The sequence below is a fragment of the Erinaceus europaeus genome, chromosome 17 (assembly GCF_950295315.1).
Source record: "Erinaceus europaeus chromosome 17, mEriEur2.1, whole genome shotgun sequence".
NCBI lineage: Eukaryota > Metazoa > Chordata > Mammalia > Eulipotyphla > Erinaceidae > Erinaceus > Erinaceus europaeus.
Genome location: NC_080178.1, coordinates 15,140,206 through 15,158,813, shown reverse-complemented (window position 1 = coordinate 15,158,813; position 18,608 = coordinate 15,140,206). Strand labels below are relative to the sequence as shown.

Here is an 18,608-nt window from a genome sequence, read left to right as displayed (position 1 = left end):
TCCCTGCAGGGGGGCTGACTCACAGGCAGTGAAGCACAGGTCTGCAGGTGTCTATCTTCTCTCCCCACGCCCACCCCGTCTTCCCCTCCTCTCTCCATTTCTCTGTTCTATCCAGCAACAATGACAGCAATGACAACAATAATAATAACAGCAACGATAAACAAGGGCAACAAAAGGGAAAAAATAGGCTCCAGGAGCAGTGGATTCCTAGTGCAGGCACCAAGCTTCAGCTATAACCCTAGAGGCCCAAAAAAAAAAAAAAAAAAAAAAAAAAGTCCAAAAGTCCAAATGAATTCAGAAAGAACTAGATTCCTGCACATCTAGATCAAATTAGACCATGGCATATCTCAATCTCTCAATCTCTCTCTCTCTCTCTCTCCCGATGGGATATTTTTAGATCAAATTAGACCATGGCATATCTCAATCTCTCAATCTCTCTCTCTCTCTCTCTCTCTCTCTCTCGATGGGATATTTTTCAAATGGGAACTTCTAACATATATAACAAAATAAAAATCAAACTGAGGCAATCAGGCTATTGGGCACTTTAAAAGGTCTACAAAAGGGTTTTCAAAGAATATCAGAGTTTAGGGCGTAAGGCGGTAGCTTAGCTTAGCAGGTTAAGTGCAAGTAGTGCAAAGCGCAAGGACTGGTGTAAGGATGCCAGTTTGAGCCCCCGGCCCCCCACCTGCAGGGAAGTTGCTTCACAAGAGGTGAAGCAAGTCTGCTGGTGTCCATCTCTCTTTCCCTCTCTTTGTCTTCCCCTCCTCTATCCATTTCTCTCTGTCCTATCTAACAATGATGGCATCAACAACAACAACAACTACAACTATAATAAAAGAAAAACAAGGGCAACAAAAGGGAAAACAAATAAATATAAACAAATTTAGAGAATATCAATTTAAAATTATTATTTTTTATTTCATTTATTTATTTATTTATGAGAGGGATAGAAGGAGAGAAAGAACCAGACATCGCTCTGGTACATGTGCTGCCAAGGAATGAACTCAGGACCTTATTCTTGAAAATCCAACACTTTATCCACTGCACCACCTCCCGGACCCACAAGTTTAAAAATTATTCACATAAAATAATCAGTACAACAAAATCTCTATGCTACCCAGTTCTACCTAATTTTGGCAACTCCAGTCAATGTATTTATATAAACCAGTAAAAAAATAGGTCCGTAAATAAACTTTTCTTTTATAAGTTAAAACCATTTTTTAGTTAGTGAAGTGTATAATCAACATTCCTTGAACAATTTTATGCTGTTTGCATAGCACCTTTGTCTGATTATAAATGTAAATGCTAACTGTGGAGGATCTGAAAAGTACAGAAAGTATGTCAGAAGTTTCTTTTAATCATCAACTGGTAAACAAGATGAAATGCATATTTACTTGAATCCATCCAAATTTTCATTGCACATGCAGTATATAAATAACACAAAAAAGACTAGGATAATCTTGTAATCTCTTATGTGACCACATGAACCCCATATTTGAGAGCATGTGTAAAAGCTGACATATATGAATTTATCATAATTACTAATACTACCCATGAACAATTAAGTTGTTTTCAATTTCCCAATGTTTTAACAGACAGAACTAGTGCTTAATATGTAATATAGGACTTGCACGCATGAGGTCTCTGGTTTGATCCCAGCACTGCGTATACCAGAGCTGAGTGGTACTCTGGTCAGAATTTTTCGTAGAAATAAAAATAAACAAGTAAATGAATCTTAAAATTTCACTTCAAGGAGGAGAGGAAAAGGACCCTTCACCCTGTTGTCTTGGTCTAATATAAAAGAATTATTTGTGGTCCAGGAGGTAGCGCAGTGGGTAAAGCACTGGATTCTCAAGCATGAGGTCCTGAGTTCAATCCCTGGCAACACATGTACCAGAGTGATGTCTGGTTCTCTCATCCTACTTTTCTCATAAATTAAATCTTAAAAAAAAAAAAAGAGAGAGAGGGAATCCAGCAGTAGCGCAGTGGCTTAAGCACACGGGTGTAAGGCTCCTGGTTTGATCCCCCGGCTCCCCACCTGCAGGGGAGTCGCTTCACAGGCGGTGAAGCAGGTCTGCAGGTGCCTATCTTTCTTCCCCTCCTCTCTCCGTTGCTCTCTGTCCTATCCAACAACATCAATAACAACAATAGTAATAACTACAACAACAAAAAACAAGGGCAACAAAAAGGAAAATAAATAAAATACAAAAAAATTAAAAAAGAAAAGGGGGGGAGTCGGTGGTAGTGCAGCAGTTCAAGCACACGTGGCGCAAAGCACAAGGACCAGCGTCAGGATCACAGTTCAAGCCCCAGATCCCCACTTGCAGGGGAGTCACTTCACAGTAGAAGCAGGTCTGCAAGTGTCTATCTTTCTCTCCCCCTCCTCTCTTCATTTCTCTCTGTTCCTTCCAACAAAAACAACATCAATAACAACAACAATAAAGCAAGGGGAACAAAAGGGAATAAATTAATTAATTAGTTTAAAAAAAACAAACAACAAACTCCAGGAGCAGTGGATTCATGGTGCAGGTACCCAGCCCCGGCAATAACCCTGGAGGCCAAAAAATTTAAAAAAAGGATTGTACAAAGCATATTTACTCAACAAATATTCACCTGGATATTATGATGGTACTGTACAAAGTAGGTACTATTTATTCTAGTTGTAAAGGATTTGCTTATTCATCTTCATGAGAAAAGAGGCCAGAGCACTACTTGGCTCTGACATGTGGTGGTGTCAGGGTTTGAACTTGGGACTCCTGGAGCTTCAGGCATGTAAATGTTACCTATCACTACATAATCTCTTTAGTCCCAAAGTATCTTTTTAAACATGTTGGTTCATTCTTTACTAAAACTACATGAAAGAAAGATGTTCTCCCCCACTTTATATACTAGCTCACAAAAAGATTAAGTTAAAACAATAAAACTTAAAGTGACATCACACTAAAATCCAGTATGCCTTGCCTTCCTTCCTGTTTATGGACATGAGAGACAGACAGACAGACAGGAGAACCAGAGCATCACTCTGGCATATGTCTGAGATTGAACTTCAGACTTTGAGGATGGGGCCCAATGCTTTACCCACTGTATCACTAATCCAGGCTTCTGGTTATAGCCTGCTCTTTCTTAATAGCCTATTTCCTCTGATCAAAATGCAGAAATTAAAAACTGGATTTTTAAAGTTTCTTAGAGTAAGTAAAGCTTTTAAGACATCTCTCCAAAAGTCTTCTTTCCAGGACTCTATGAAACAACAGCAGTAGGTCTTAGGAGTCAAATCATAGTACAGAACCTTTAAGCCGGGCGGTGTACCTGGTTGAGTGCGAACATTAACCATGCACAAGGGCCCAGGGTCAAGTCTCTGGTACCCACCAGCAGGGGGGGAAACTTCATAAGCAGTGTCTTTCCTTGTCCCTGTGTCCCACTTCCCTCTCAATTTCTTTTTTCATTTACACATTTATTTATTTATTTGTTTCATTTTGTCGCCCTTGTTGCTTTATTGTTGTTGTCGTCGTTGTTGGATAGGACAGAGAAATGGAGAGAGGAGAGGAAGACATAGAGGGGAGAGAAAGACAGACACCTGCAGACCTGCTTCACCACCTGTGAAGCGACTCCCCTGCAGGTGGGGAGCCAGGGGCTTGAACCAGGATCCTTACCCAGGTCTTTCCGGGATCCTTACCCGGGTCCTTCCGCTTGGCGCCACGTGCGCTTAACCTGTTGCACTACCACCCGACTCCCTTCCCTCTCAATTTCTATCTCTATCCACTAATCAATCAATCAATCAACAAGAACTCTTAACAAAGCAACAGTTTGGAATACTATGGCATTATTTAAGTTGACGTTGCATTTACTTACAATCTAAAAACTCCATTCGTAGGTATGTTCCCTAGGAACTAATGCTACTGATAGTTGCACCAGAAAACTGATTAAAAGATATTCATAGTAAGGAAGTTCATAAAGGCCAAAATGTGAAAACACTGCATACTCTCTTATGTCCATCAAAGGAGATGAATAAAATGAATGAATGAAAAAGACAATTGTAACTGAGTGTAACACTATACAGCAACAAAAATGAACTATGTGGTACTTATCAAATTCTTGAGTAAAGGATCCATCTTTAAATTAAAAAAAAATAATTGTGCACATATATTTGTAAGATACAATAAGATTATTAGAACTGTGTATTTTTAATTATCTTTATTTATTAGATAGAGAAGACAGAAATCGAGAGGGTAGGGGGAGGTAGAAAGGGAGAAAGATACCTGCAAGCACTGCTTTACCACTTGCAAAGCTCTTCCCCTGCAGGGAGGGACCAGGGGCTCGAACCCAGGCCCTTGAGCATTATAGCATGTGCGCTCAACCAGGTGCAACCCCGGTCTGTGTATTTTTTAGTTTCTCAGGAGGATACAAAATAGTCTAGCCATCATGCAAAGCAGTTGGTGGCTCCTTAAGATGAAGCACAGCTGAGGGGTGATTTCACTATGAGTGGAATATAGAGAATTACAACACGTAAACTTGGGGGGGGGTATATATAGTCAATTCATGTCTATGACCCTGAAGAACAATGGCAGTTACGGCTGGAGGTGAGGGGTACAGAACTTTGGTGGTGGGAGTGGTGTGGAGTCATGGCATTACCTTAGAATCTTGTAAATCACTAATAAATAAACAAAAAAAGTTAAACAAGAAATTATGGCTTTGTAATTCTCTGCTCCCAGAACTAAAAGTTCTCTACTCAAGAGAACTAAAAGCCAGCCTCCAGGGAGTAAGGCAGTAGCACAGCGGGATAAGCACAGGGGCGCAAAGCCCAAGGACCAGTGTAAGGATCCCGGTTTGAGACCCTGGCTCCCCATCTGTAGGGAGTCACTTCACAGGCGGTGAAGCAGGTCTGCAGATGTCTCCCCCCACCCCCATTTCTCTCTGTCCTATCCAACAACGATGGCATCAATAACAACAGCAATAGTAACTACAACAATAAAACAAGGGCAACAAAAGAGAATAAACATTAAAAAAAAAAAAAAGCTGACCTCCAACAAGTAGAAGTGCATGTTAATAATCATAGTGTCCCAAATAACCCAAATGGTCAAAACTGGATAAAAAAAATTGTGGTGTGTATATACAACGGACTATTACTCAATCATAAAAGGAAATGCTGATTTATGCTAGAAGATGGATGAATTTCACAAACTTGACATTAAACAGAAGAAGCCAAACACAAAAGGTTTCACTAAAACGAGATATTCTGATCAATTCATTGAAATAGAATACAAACTGCTGGTTGCTAGTGGGGAGAAACTGCTTCACAGGTGATGGAAATCTACATATATTTTTTCTTTTTTTAGATTGAGGCAGAAAGGTAGAGAGAGAGTTAAAGATACTTTAGCACTTCCCCACCCACAGGGGGAAAGCTTCATGAGTGGTAAAACAAGGCTGCGGGTGTCTCTCTCTCTTCCCCCCCTACCTCCTTCTCTCATCTGAATTTCTACCTAAAAAAAAAAGAGAGAGAAAGAGAAAGAGAGACAGACAGACAGACACTAACTACATCACTGAAGCTTCCATCAGTGTAGTGGGGACTGGGTTCAAGCCTGGATCATACACATGGTAAAGCAGCACACTATCCAAGGGAGCTATTTTGCAAGTTGCTATAAGTTATTTTAAGTCTCTAGGTATTTCTAAGAAGCCAAAACCTCTAAAGCTTTGGTAGAAGTTAAAAACAAAAAATAAACAAAACAATCCTTTCTATCAAAGAGAAATACTCAATGAAAGTTTTCAAACTATATTCCAACCAAAAGAATGCTAACAATAATGTCTAGTTGTTGGTATTCTTCAAGTTCACATTCTTCTTTTCCCTCTTCCTGTTCTTTTCCTACTAGTTCTTTCAGAAGCACTGTCAATTATGCCACCGAACTGCCTTACATAAAACTTAGATGCCACTGTCTTAAACTTTCTGCGGTTGCTTTTATTACTTTCAGACGGAGTTTAAAATAAATGGGCTTTGTCGTTTTGCTTCTTTTATTCAAATGAAAGGCTTTCACCCTACCCAAATTTCCCCATCACTGAAATAATGGACACAGTGTTTGTGCATACAGGGCATACTGGGGAGTCTTCCCCTTTCTGTTAATTTCCTCCAAGACTAACATACTGAGAAAAAAGGGGCTCTCTGCTAATTTCCCCTGGTAGTTATTGTAAGTAAGATAGAAGTATTTATGAATATATAATGAAATATGCAAATTACGACCAATAGCAGATTAACATGTTGAGCTCCCACCCAATCTAAAAACTGGAGCATGACTAGCAGGAAAGCTGCCCTGAGTAGTGCATGTTATGCACTGTCATGCAATGACCATGTTCAAACCTAGTCCCCAACAGACAAGCGGTATCCTGTGTTATCTTTCCCTTCCTCCCTCTGTCTCTTTGTCTGTCTGTTTCTAAAAGTTGACTTGAGAGGTGAAACTCTGGTGATGAGAACATTTTTTAAATAAAAACATTGCCAGTATTATTACTGTACACGTGCATTTTCCTTCTCCCACAAAAGCACTTTCAAAATTATATCCCAAAAACAACAAACTGCATTTGTTCCAGAGCTTTAGGAAAATGCCATATTGTTTGTTTTCTGATTCAGCTTGGTTTTGTTTGTTTGTTTTTTCCATTTTAAGCCAGAGCACTACTCAGGTCTGGCTTATTGTGGTGCTGGGGGGACAGAACCTGGGGCCTTGTAGACTCAGGCATGAAAGCTGCTTTGCATAACTATACTAGCTCCCTGCCCTCAATATTTCATTTGTAAAATTTGTCCACAGTGAATACACTAGACCTTTATAGTTCTGTGCTATTCAAAGTATGGTCCTGGGCTGGGGAGATAGAAATGCTAGTGAAATAACATGGTCATAAAGAGACAAATAATATATGGCTCCACTTATATGAGGTAACTAGAGCAATCAAAATCATAAAGACAGAATGTTGGCTGCCAAGAGATGGACAGAACAGAGGGAAGAACAGAGTTTCAATTTTATAAAATGAAAAGAAATACGGAGATGACTGTAATAATCACATGACATTGTGAATATATTTGCTACTTCTCAGCTGTATACTTAAGTGACTAGGATGCTAAATGTTAAGTGTATCTTAGCACAACAAGAGAAAAAGAAATGATACAACGTAAGAAATTCTGCAAAGTAAAAGAACCTTATATAGTCTAGTTCCATTTAGATGAAAATACCCAAATCAGGCAAGCTACAAAGATAAAAAGTTGACCAGTGGCTTTGCAGGACTAGGGTATTTGGCGATAGTAGAAAGTTGAAGGCTAGGGGGCCAGGTGGTAGTGCACAGGGCTAAGTGCACATAGTGCAAAAGCGCAAGGACCCAACCGGCGAAAGGATCCTGGTTCGAGCCCCCAGCCCCCCACCTGCAGGGGGGTTTGCTTTGCAAGTGATGAAACAGTTCTACAGGTGTCTTTCTCTCCCCCTCTGTCTTCCCCTCCTCTATTTCTCTCTGTCTTATCCAACAACAAAAAAATGAAAAAGATGGCCACCAGGAGCAGGGGATTCATGGTGCAAGCGATATCCTGGAGGAAAAAAAAAAGTTGAAGCCTAAAGGGACATGGAATTTCTTTTCAGGTTAACAAAAAATGTTCTAACATTGATAGTGGTGATAATTCACTAAAACCTACGAATATACTAAAAATTAGAGCAGGGGCCAGGTGGTGGTGCACCTGGCTGAGCGCACACATTGCAATGTGCAAGAACCTGGGTTCAAGCCCCTGGTCCCCACCTGCATAGGGAAAGCTTCACAAGGGTGAAGCAGGGCTGCAGGTGTCTCTCTGTCTCTCACCCTCTCTATCTCCCCCTTCCCTCTCAATTTCTGGCTGTCGCTATCCCATAAATAAAGATAATAATAAAAAATTTTAAAAAAAGAAAAAGAAAAACATTAGAGCCACATGAAATGGGCAAGGGTGTGCAAATTACGAATGTCATAACTGTTTCAAAAAACAAATTAACAAAAAGATTACAAGTAAAAGTACTTAGGGAATAAGAATGATTTTTCACCACTAGCAAAGCTTTCCCTGCTGCAAGGGGGACCAAGGGCTCGAACTTGAGTCCTTGCACATGTGTGTTCACCCAGGTGCACCTGGCCCTTCAAAAATAGTCTTACCCGAAGTAAGAGATAGTAAAAATGCCAAAGAAAGGCTAGTATCTGGGAGTCGGGTGGTAGCGCAGTGGGTTAAGTGCATGTGGCATGAAGCGCAAGGACTGGCATAAGGATCCCGGTTTGAGCCCCCGGCTCCCCACCCTCAGGGGAGTCGCTTCACAAGCTGTGAAACAGGTCTCCCCCTCTCTGTCTTCCCCCCTCTCCATTTCTCTCTGTCCTATTTAATAGTGATGACATAAATAATAATAACTACAACAACAATAAAAAGGGCAACAAAAGGGAAAATAAACAAATAAAACTAGTATCTTAACTCAGATGAATGACAGCAGTGTTTCTCAAAAAGACAGGACTGGAAGAAATACAAAGCACTGTCTAGTTTCTAGACTGAAAAACAAAGGCAAAGTCTTGGATACAGGGAAATAATGCACATGCTTAGGGAACAGTAAATGGCTCTATTTATTTATGTAAGAGCTGACAGGCAGACTAGGATCGAATCATATGTAATCTTGACTATTAAGGAAAACAGGAGAGGATGCTGATGAACTGCAATAGTACAGTAATGATATGGTCTTACATACATTAAGAATATGAGTCTATGGGGCCGGGTGGTGGCGCACCTGGTTGAGCACATGTATTACAATGTGCAAGGACCTGGGTTCAAGCACCCAGTCCCCACCCACAGGGGGCAAGCTTCGCAAGTGGTGAAGCAGGGCTGCAGGTGTCTCTCTGCCTCTCTCTCTCTCTCTGTATCTCCCCCTTTCTCTCATTTATTGCCCAATAAATAAAGATAATTTTAAAATTTAAAAACGAGTCTATGATGCAGATGGAACTATAAAATGGGGGGGAGTCTTGATAGGATATGATTATGGTACTGGAGCTCTAGGCAGTAGGAATGGAATGGGTAGGCAGAAGACTGAACAGTTACATTAAAGGGGCAGAAATCAGTAAGCCTTAGGAGGCTCAAGTCAAGGTGGCTGGGAAACACTGGTTACAGTAACAGAAAAATGTGTCATGAGTTCTGAATTGTTTGTTTTCAGGGAGTGCAGATGAAGAATATGATGGGTTTAGACTTTAGAAATATGATCTTTAGGGAGTCGGGCAGTACTGCAGTGGTTTAAGTGCACGTGGTGTAAAGCACAAGGACCAGCGTGAGGATCCCGGTTTGAGCCCCTGGCTCCCCACTTGCAGGGGAGTCACTTCATAGGTGGTGAAGCAGGTCTGCAGGTGTCTGTCTTTCTCTCCCCCTCTCTGTCTTCCCCTCCTCTCTCCATTTCTCTCTGTCCTATCCAACAACGACATCAATAGCAACAACAATAACCACAACAACAATGAAAAGCAACAAGGGCAACAAAAAAGAAAATAAATAAATATAAAAAATTTTAAAAGTGAATAAAAGTGCCAACTGAGAAGCATTAACAAAATTCGTTTTAATTATATATGATGTGTGCTTTAGTTCACACAATCTAGTCCATACCACAAATCTTCCTAAAATACCAGATTGCTCAGCGCTTGACTCTAGCCTAAAGCGAAGCCAAAAAAACAAGGAGACCAACTAAAATACGTCAGTTCTACAGAAATAACCACAAGCCTTTTATGCATCTTTAACTATGGTTTAGATATAATTGTTTGATTTTGGCCAGAGTTCATTTGTTAAGGCAGTTCTAATACTTTTTTAGCTGCCTGTTTATTCGATCTGACATTCAATTCAATAAAGATATTGGGTAGGCACTATACAGTGTCAAAACTTGTGTATGATTCCAGAAATTGTGCATTTTCTCTTTCATCAGTCAAGTTAGAAGGCCCTGAGAAACAAAGTCCCGAGTAATGATAGAGCTAGCTCTACAATCTAGGTTTCCTCTCTCTCTCTCTCTCTCTAACCAGAGCACTGGCTCAGCTCTGGCTTACGATGCAGGGCATTGAACCTGGGACCATGTAACTTCATGCATGAGGACCTGTTTGCATAACCATTGTGCTATCCACTCCCACCCACAATGTTTCCTCTTTCAACTGACCACTTTTCCCCATCATGCCAGGATCCAAGTATGGTGTCATTTTATTTCAAATTTCTGTATCCTGGCCCTCTCTCTAGGAAAAATTATGCAGCTACTAAACTGCCCACTTTGATCTTCTACTTGGGAAGAACTTATGGCAGTGACACTATTTTATAACTAGTTCCCAATCTCTTGACCCACAAAGGTTCTTCACTGTCACAATAAAAGAGATCTGGGGGAGTCTGGTGGCAGTGCAGCTGATTAAGTGTAGGTGGTGCAAAGTGCAAAGACTGGTGTAAGGATCCGGGTTCGAGCCCCCAGCTCCCCACCTGCAGGGGAGTCGCTTTACAAGCAGTGAAGCAGGTCTGCAGGTGTCTATCTTTCTCTCCCCTTCTCTGTCTTCCCCGCCTCTCCATTTCTCTCTGTCCTATCCAACAATGACGACAACAACAATAATAACTACAACAATAAAACAACCAGGGCAACAAAAGGGAATAAATAAATATTAAGAAAAAATTTTTAAAAAGAGATCTGGATATGGTTGTCATTACTAGAATCTCTGCTAAGTAAATATGAATGCAGAAACCTAAGTCTGATGAGAAGTTCTGAGAGAAACTTCATCCTGCTCAAAAGCAATCCCTTTCACTGACCACTAAGGTATGACAGAAAAAGAAGGGGTGAGGGTAAATAGCATAATGGTTATGCAGAATTTCATGCCTGGTGCTCCCAGGTTCAATCCCCAGCACCACTATAAGCCAGAGCTGAGTAGTGCTCTGATAAAAATAAAAGAGAAAAAGAGAAGGCGGGGGTAGACAGCATAATAGTTATGCAAAAACTTCTCATGCCTGTAGCCCTGAAGTCCCAAATTCAATCCCCTGCACCATAAGTCAGAGCTGAGTAGTGCTCTGGTTTAAAAAAAAAAAAAAAAAAGGAAGAAACAACAAGGAAAAACCAGATACACATGTCCAGAACACCACTCAAGCCATGTCTAAAAAGGATGACTCTATTAAAGAAGCATAACAATTATGTAACTGTCACAGAGATCTCAAGGTTTTTTTTTTTTTAAACTTGGCTAAGTCAGACAAAATCTCATCTTTAATAGGCTGTAACAATAATAATAATAAAAAAAAAAAGCAAGCCTTTCCCTCCCCTAATTAAAAAGGCAACAATTCTCCTTGCCTTTAGGTAACTCTAACAAGGGTCAATGTTATCCTGGACAGGAACCTGAACTGCAGGTTATCTCAACAAACTTGGGTATGCTTGCTGTCCTGGGCTTGGGACGGTAACTTATCATATATCCCTTCAGAGAGAGGGGAGGGTAAAGAGCTCTCTTTCACAGTAGCAAAGAAGGTTAACTGGACTCTAATAATCACTGTCAACATCTCCAAAAGGTGGGCCAGACACCAACACAGGCCTCTAGGGGAATGGAAAGCTAAACCAGGCTGTAGGAATTAGGTCAACTTGAAAGGTACTGCTCCATGGTAGCAAGGAAGATGAAAACCTAGTGCTAACTCATCCCAAAGCTACCCAGGTCTCCAAAGCCCAGACTGAAGTCCCAAGGCCCTGGGCACTAGATTCCAGCTCCACCCACTGAGCGCAACTGGGTTGTTACACACTTGGACAAAAAGACCAATCTCCTCACCCCAAGTAGGAACGGAACTGGGACAAAGCCAAGTGAAGGGCCCCCACTCAACCACAGCATAGCCAAACAAGCACCCTGGGGCCGATGTCATCACTCTGAAGTAGAGCAGAAGCCCAGCTTTCGCTCACTGCAGCCGGCATTGTTTACGCTTTCACCTCCTTGGTCTCTGATAGGCCAGGAAAGTCGCCTGTACTGTTCACCACCACTTCCGGTATGGCCACAGGATGCTTGACCCTCGCCCCCAGTTTGACACTTACGCTCCCTGGCAGGGAGAGGTCGGAGCCCTTACAGCAGAAGCAGCAGGAACACCGGGTCAGGCGGCCAAGGCATTGGTGCTGCGGGCTGCTGGGAAACGCATCCTCTGGGGGCGGAGCCCTGAGCCGGCTGTCAGAGTTTCCGCCCCGCCCACACCGCTGGCTTTTAAAGAGGCAGCTGGGTACTTCGCCCAGGGGACTAGACTGCAGGACTCAGGGTGCTCTCTGCAGACCCAGAATTTGCATAACAAGAGACAAATGAAGAACCAATTAGGAAACCACCACAGCGGTTGGCTGTACCTTTTCGTTGGGTAGCAACACAGGTAATGTTCCAGAAACAAAGGAGATGACCAGTTCCTACTATCACAATCTTAATCCCTCACCCGGGTAAAGAAATAAATGCTCCATTCTGCTAGCTGAGCGCCCGCCAAATTGCAGATGTTACCATTGACGCCAACCTGACTTCCTTGGGCAGACGACCTCACCCATGTGCCGTGGAACCCCACCTCCCCAGAGCCCTGCCCCACTAGAGAAAGATAGAAACAGGCTGGGGGTGTGGTCCGGGAGGTGGCACAGTGGATAAAGCACGGGACTCTCAAGCATGAGGTCCTGAGTTCAATCCCCAGCAGCACAAGTACCAGAGTGATGTCTGGTTCTTTCTCTCTCCTCCTATGTTTCTCATTATTAAATAAATAAAGTCTTAAAAAGAAAAAAAAAAACAGGCTGGGGTTATGGATCGACCTGCCAGTGCCCATGTCCAGTGGGGAAGCAATAACAGAAACCAGATCTCCCACCTCTGCACCCCGTAAAGATCTTTGGTCCAAAGTCCTAAAGGGATAAAGAATAAGAAAACTTCTAATGGAGGAAATCGGATATGGAACTCTGGTGGTGGGAATTGCATGAACTGTACCTCTCTCTCTCTTTTTTAAAATATTTATTTATTCCCTTTTGTTGTCCTTGTTTTATTGTTGTAGTTATTATTGTTATTGATGTTGTCATTGTTGGATAGGACACAGAGAAATGGAGAGGAAGGAAAGACAGACACCTGCAGACCTGCTTCACCCCTTGTGAAGCGACTCCCCTGCAGGTGGGGAGCCAGGGGCTCGAACCAGGATCCTTGCGCCATTCCTTGCGCTTTGTGCCACCTGCGCTTAACCTGCTGCGCTACCCCCACCCCCAAATTGTACCTCTCTTATCCCACAATCTTGCTGATCATTATTATGTAAGACTGCTTATTCCACTTGAATAAACGGCTTGAGCAGTTGAATAAATGGTAATTTGTAGGCTGAGTACAGAATTTTGGCATTCTTTTTTGTTTGTTTTTTGTTTGTTTGTTTTTGTGCCTCCAGGGTTATTTATTTATTTTTTTCCTCCTCCAGGGTTATTGCTGGGCTCGGTGCCTGCACCATGAATCCACCGCTCCTGGAGGCCATTTTTTCCCCCCTTTTGTTGCCCTTGTTGTAGCAAGTTATTATTATTGTAGTAGTGGTTATTATTATTGCCCTTGTTGACGCAATTCGTTGTTGGATAGGACAGAGAGAAATGGAGAGAGGAGGGGAAGACAGAGTGGGGGAGAGAAAGATAGACACCTGCAGACCTGCTTCACCGCCTGTGAAGCGACTCCCCTGCAGGTGGGGATCCGGGGGCTCGAACCGGGATCCTTACGCTGGTCCCTGCGCTTTGCGCCACATGCGCTTAATCCACTGCGCCACCGCCCGACCCCCTGCCTCCAGGGTTATTGCTGGGGCTTAGTACCTGCACCATAAATCCATTGCTCCTGGAGGCCATTTTCCCCCCTTTCGTTGCCCTTGTTGTTGTAGCCTTGTTGTGGTTGTTGTTGTTGATGTTGTTCATTGTTGGATAGGACAGAGAGAAATAGAGAGAGGAGGGGAAGACAGAGATGGGAGAGAAAGACAGACACCTGCAGATCTGCTTCACCGCCTGTGAAGCGACTCCCCTGCAGGTGGGGAGCCGGGGGCTCGAATCCGGATCCTTACACTGGTCCTTGTGCTTTGCAGTGCGCTTAACCCGCTGCGCTACCGCCGGACCCCCTTTGGCATTCGTGTCTTCTCTAAACACAAAAATCCCAGACAATAATAGAGAATGGGTAGGAGGGTAACAGGAGGGTAAATAGGAAAAATAAACATTCTCCTTGTGAGTAATCTTTAAAAAAAAAAAAGGCATCAAGAACTCACTCCAAGTCTATGTAGGTAAAGAAATCTTGCATGTGGACCCCGGTGGTGGTGCATGCTACAATGTGCTTGAACCCAGGTTCAAACCCCCAGCCCCCACCTGCAATGGAAAAGCTTTGTGAGTGGAGAAGCAGGTTTAAAGGTGTCCCTCTCTCTCTTTCTATTTTCCTATACCCTCTCAGTTTCTGGCTATGATAATGAAAAAATTAGAAAATTGGGCCAGGTGGTGGCACACCTGGTTGAGCGCATGTATTACAATGCGCAAGGACCCGGGTTTGAGCCCTGGATCCCCCTGCAGAGGGAAAGCTTTACGAGTGGTGAAGCAGGGCTGCAGGTGTCTCTCTGTCTCTCTCCCTCTCTTATCACCCCCCACTCCCTCTGATTTCTGGCTGTCTCTATCCAAAAAATAAAGATAATAATAAGGAAGGATGAATATGGGATGATCTCACTCTTAGGCTGAAGTTGAAAAACAAGATCAGAAGAAAAAAAAAAAAAAGTAGAACCTGAAATGGAACTGGCGTATCACACCAAAGTAAAAGACTCTGGGGTGGGGGTGGGGGTGTGGAGAATACAGGTCCAAGAAGGATGACAGAGGACCTAGTGGGGGTTGTATTGTTATATGGGAAACTGGGGAAGGTTATGCATGTACAAACTATTGTATTTATTGTTGAATGTAAAACATTAATTCCCCAATAATAAAAAAAAAATCAACAAATCTTTTCAGAAAAAGAAATAGAGATCCTGTGCACCTTTTATCCAGTTTCTCCCAGCTATCTTATAAAACAGGCGGCAGGCATTTAGCAAACAGCGGCTAGCAATATTCTGTTGTTATAAGCATCATCCCAGAGAGCCACATAGACTTTAGATTGACTTCACACTTAATTATTTCAGTCTCTGAGTACAAAACCAGCCAACGTAAGCTTGCAGTATTTAGGACTAAGTAAAAGAAATCCTCCCTTGGTCTAAAACTTAAAAAGTTTTTTTCAGTATAAGGGCAATTTATCCCTTTTTGTCCTATAGAAAGCAGATTTACTACTACGCAAGTAACAGCCATTTTACAATACTCAAGGGGACTCTTTATGTTTTGTTTCAAGAAATCACCCATATTTATTATTATTAAAAACAAGCAGGCAACCCCTCTAAAGAGGAAAAAAAAGTAGCAAATGTTTTTATTTACTGCACAGAGATATCAGATCTGGGACTTGGCCATCACTCCCAAATGAGACATTTGTGCTAGTTCTAGACCAGGTTTTCATGAGACACTGGAAAAGAATTATGTATTTTGTGTTGAGCCCACAACACAGTTACAGTACATGCAGTACTGGAAGTAGAACCCAGGGCTTCACCCAAGCAAGTCCTATGCCCTACCAACTAAGCCACTTCCCCAGTTGCTTACGGTGAAAAAAATGGGGGATGGCAATCTGGGAGGCAGTGAGTGAATGAGGCAGGAGGTCTGGAGTTTGATTTCTAGTACAGCATGTACCAGAATAATGCTGTGGCTCTCTTTCTGCCCCCTCTCATTTATAAAGACAAAAAAGGAAATTTCTTAGTAAAACTATTGGGTTGTTAGAAAAGTCATGACACATTTTAGCATAGAAAAATACCTCATGCTGGCTTGGGGCATGGACTGACTGGCCAACATCCACGTCCAGTGGAGAAGCAATGACAGAAGCCAGAACTACTTCTGCATCCCAAAAAGAAACCTGATCCCTATTCCCAGAGTGGAGAAAGGTTTGGAGAAGATGACCAGAGGGGCTCTGAACTCCAGTTCCACACGGACCCGGAATGTTTATGACCAGGAACTTTTGCTTTTATATCATCACTGAGAGGGAAGAGAATTTGGAGAAAGATGCCCAGAAACTGTAACAGGTGTAGGTGTGGCTTAGACTGTCTTCCCCTCCTCTACATTTGTCTTATCCAACAGTGATGACATAAATAACAACAATAATAACTACAACAATAAAACAACAAAGGGCAACAAAAGGGAATAAATAAATAAATAAATAAATAAATAAATAAATAAAATATTTTTTTAAAAAGGAAGTGAAAGGGGACAGGGTGATGGTGTACCTAGTTAAGTGCATGTGTTACCATGCACAAGGACCTGGGTTCAAGCCCCTGGTCGCCACCTAGAGGGGGAAAGCTTCACAAGTGGTAAAGCAGGGCTGCAGGTGTGTCTCTGTCTCTTTCCCTCTCTATCTCCCCCCATCTCAACTTCTTTTTGTTCTATCAATAATAAAGTGGGAGTACGGCGGTAGCGCAGCGGGTTAAGCGCATGTGGTACGCGCGCAAGGACCAGTGTAAGGATCCCGGTTCGAGCCCCAGGCTCCCCACTTGCAGGGAGGTTGCTTCACAAGTGAAGCAGGTCTGCAGGTGTCTATCTTTCTCTCCTCCTCTCTGTCTTCCCCTCCTCTCTCCATTTCTCTCTGTCCTATCCAGCAGCAACACCAGTAACAACAATAAAACAAGAGCAACGAAAGCGAAATAAATATTTTAAAAAAACAAAGTTTTTAAAAAAATAAAAATACTTTAAAAAAGAAAAAAGGTGAAGACAGGGACATAGAAGTGAATAAAAATGGGCAAATATATATATATATATATATGTTGGGAGTTGGGCAGTAGCGCAACAGGTTAAATGCAGGTAGAGCAAAGCACAAGGACTGGCATAAGGATCCCGGTTCCAGCCCCGGCTCCCCACCTGCGGGGGGGTGGGGGGTGGGGGGTGTCACTTCACAAGCGGTGAAGCAGATCTGCAGGTGTCTATCTTTCTCTCCTCCTCTGTCTTCCCCTCCTCTCTCCATTTCTCTCTGTCCTATCCAACAACAACAATAATAAAACAACAAAAAGGAATATTTTAAAATATATATATATGTGTGTGTGTGTGTGTGTGTGTGTATGTGTGTGCGTGTGCACGTGTTAAAATGTTAAAATGAGTCAACCCATAGTTATGACTGTGGAGAACTATGGCCCTTACCACTGGGGGGGTAGAGGCATAGAACTTCAGTGGTAGGAGTGATGTAGAACTATACCTCTATAACCTTATCATCTTATAAATCACTAATAAAATAAAGAAAAATACGTCATGAATTTGCCAACAACCCATTAAGAAATGAGATGTCCCACCTGCAGGGGAGTCGCCTCACAGGCGGTGAAGCAGGTCTGCAGGTGTCTGTCTGTCTCTCCTCCTCTGTCTTCCCCTCCTCTCTCCATTTCTCTCTGTCCTATCCAACAACGACAACAACAATAATAACTACAGCAATAAAACAACAAGGGCGACAAAAGGGAATAAATAAATAAAATAAATATTAAAATATATATATAAAAAAAAAGAAATGAGATGTTCTACTGCCAAGTTTTCCAGAGAGCAGGTCTATAACTCAATTATTTTGTATAAATCTGAAGAATTATGTAAGCCTTCCAGTTTTCTTAAACAAATACACTAATATACTCTCTGAATTTTCCAAGTATAATCCATTTGGGGGATCAAATGCAACACTCTTAAAATCTAAGGCAATAGAGGTACGAAGGAGTCTAACGCCAAACAAAATTATTTCAATGATGATCTTTTGAATTTTAATGTTTTGTACTTTGCATCTCTCCTTCAATAATTTTGATCAAGCTAACACTTCTAGTTATCTTGTAGCACAGCAGTGCCCTTTAATTTCAACTCAGAACTTAAAGAAATAGGTCTGGCGATGGCACATCTGCTTGAGCGCACACATTACCTTACGCAGAAATATCCCCCACTTGCAAGTGTGCTTTATCTGCAGGTATCTTTCTCTCTCTCTCTCTCTCTCTTTTTTAGTAAGTAGCTTTGGTTTATGGTGGTAGTGGGTGAGAGGGGAAGAGGGGAGGGGGGAATTGAGCCTGGAGCCTCTGGCATGAGAGTCGCTTTGCATAATCATTATGTTATCTACCCCCACCTCTTTCTCTTCTCTATTTCTCTCTGTCCCATCAAATTAAAAAAAAGAAAATGGCTGCCTGTGGATTCATAGTACCCACACTAAGCCCCAGTGACAACCCTAGTAGCAATTAAAAAAGACTTTTTTTTTAAAAGAACCAACTGGGTTGGTGGTGTACTTGGTTAGGCGCACATGTTGCAACGCGCAAGGACCAGGGTTTGAACCGCCAGTCCCCACTTGCAAAGGGAAAGCAGTGTTGCAGGTGTCTCGCTCCCTTCTCTACCACCCCCTTTCCTCTTGGTTTCTGACTGTCTCTATCCAGTAACTAAAAAAAGGTAATAAAAATATATAAATAAATAAAGGAATCAAGTAGCCAAAATTATGCCTAAAGAGTATGTAGGATCTGTGTGAGGAAAGCTAACAGTTGAGATATTAGGTTCCTGGAAAGACTTCTTAGTTTCTTCCTAGTAGTAGACTTTCAGATAAGTATT

General features: G+C 42.1%; 1 protein-coding gene across 1 annotated transcript in view; it reads right to left on the bottom strand.

Annotated features, from left to right (window-relative positions):
* Positions 1 to 18,608, bottom strand: part of CKAP5 (cytoskeleton associated protein 5) — a 102,377-nt gene that overhangs the window by 78,428 nt on the left and 5,341 nt on the right. The gene's annotated exons all lie outside the window — the stretch shown is intronic.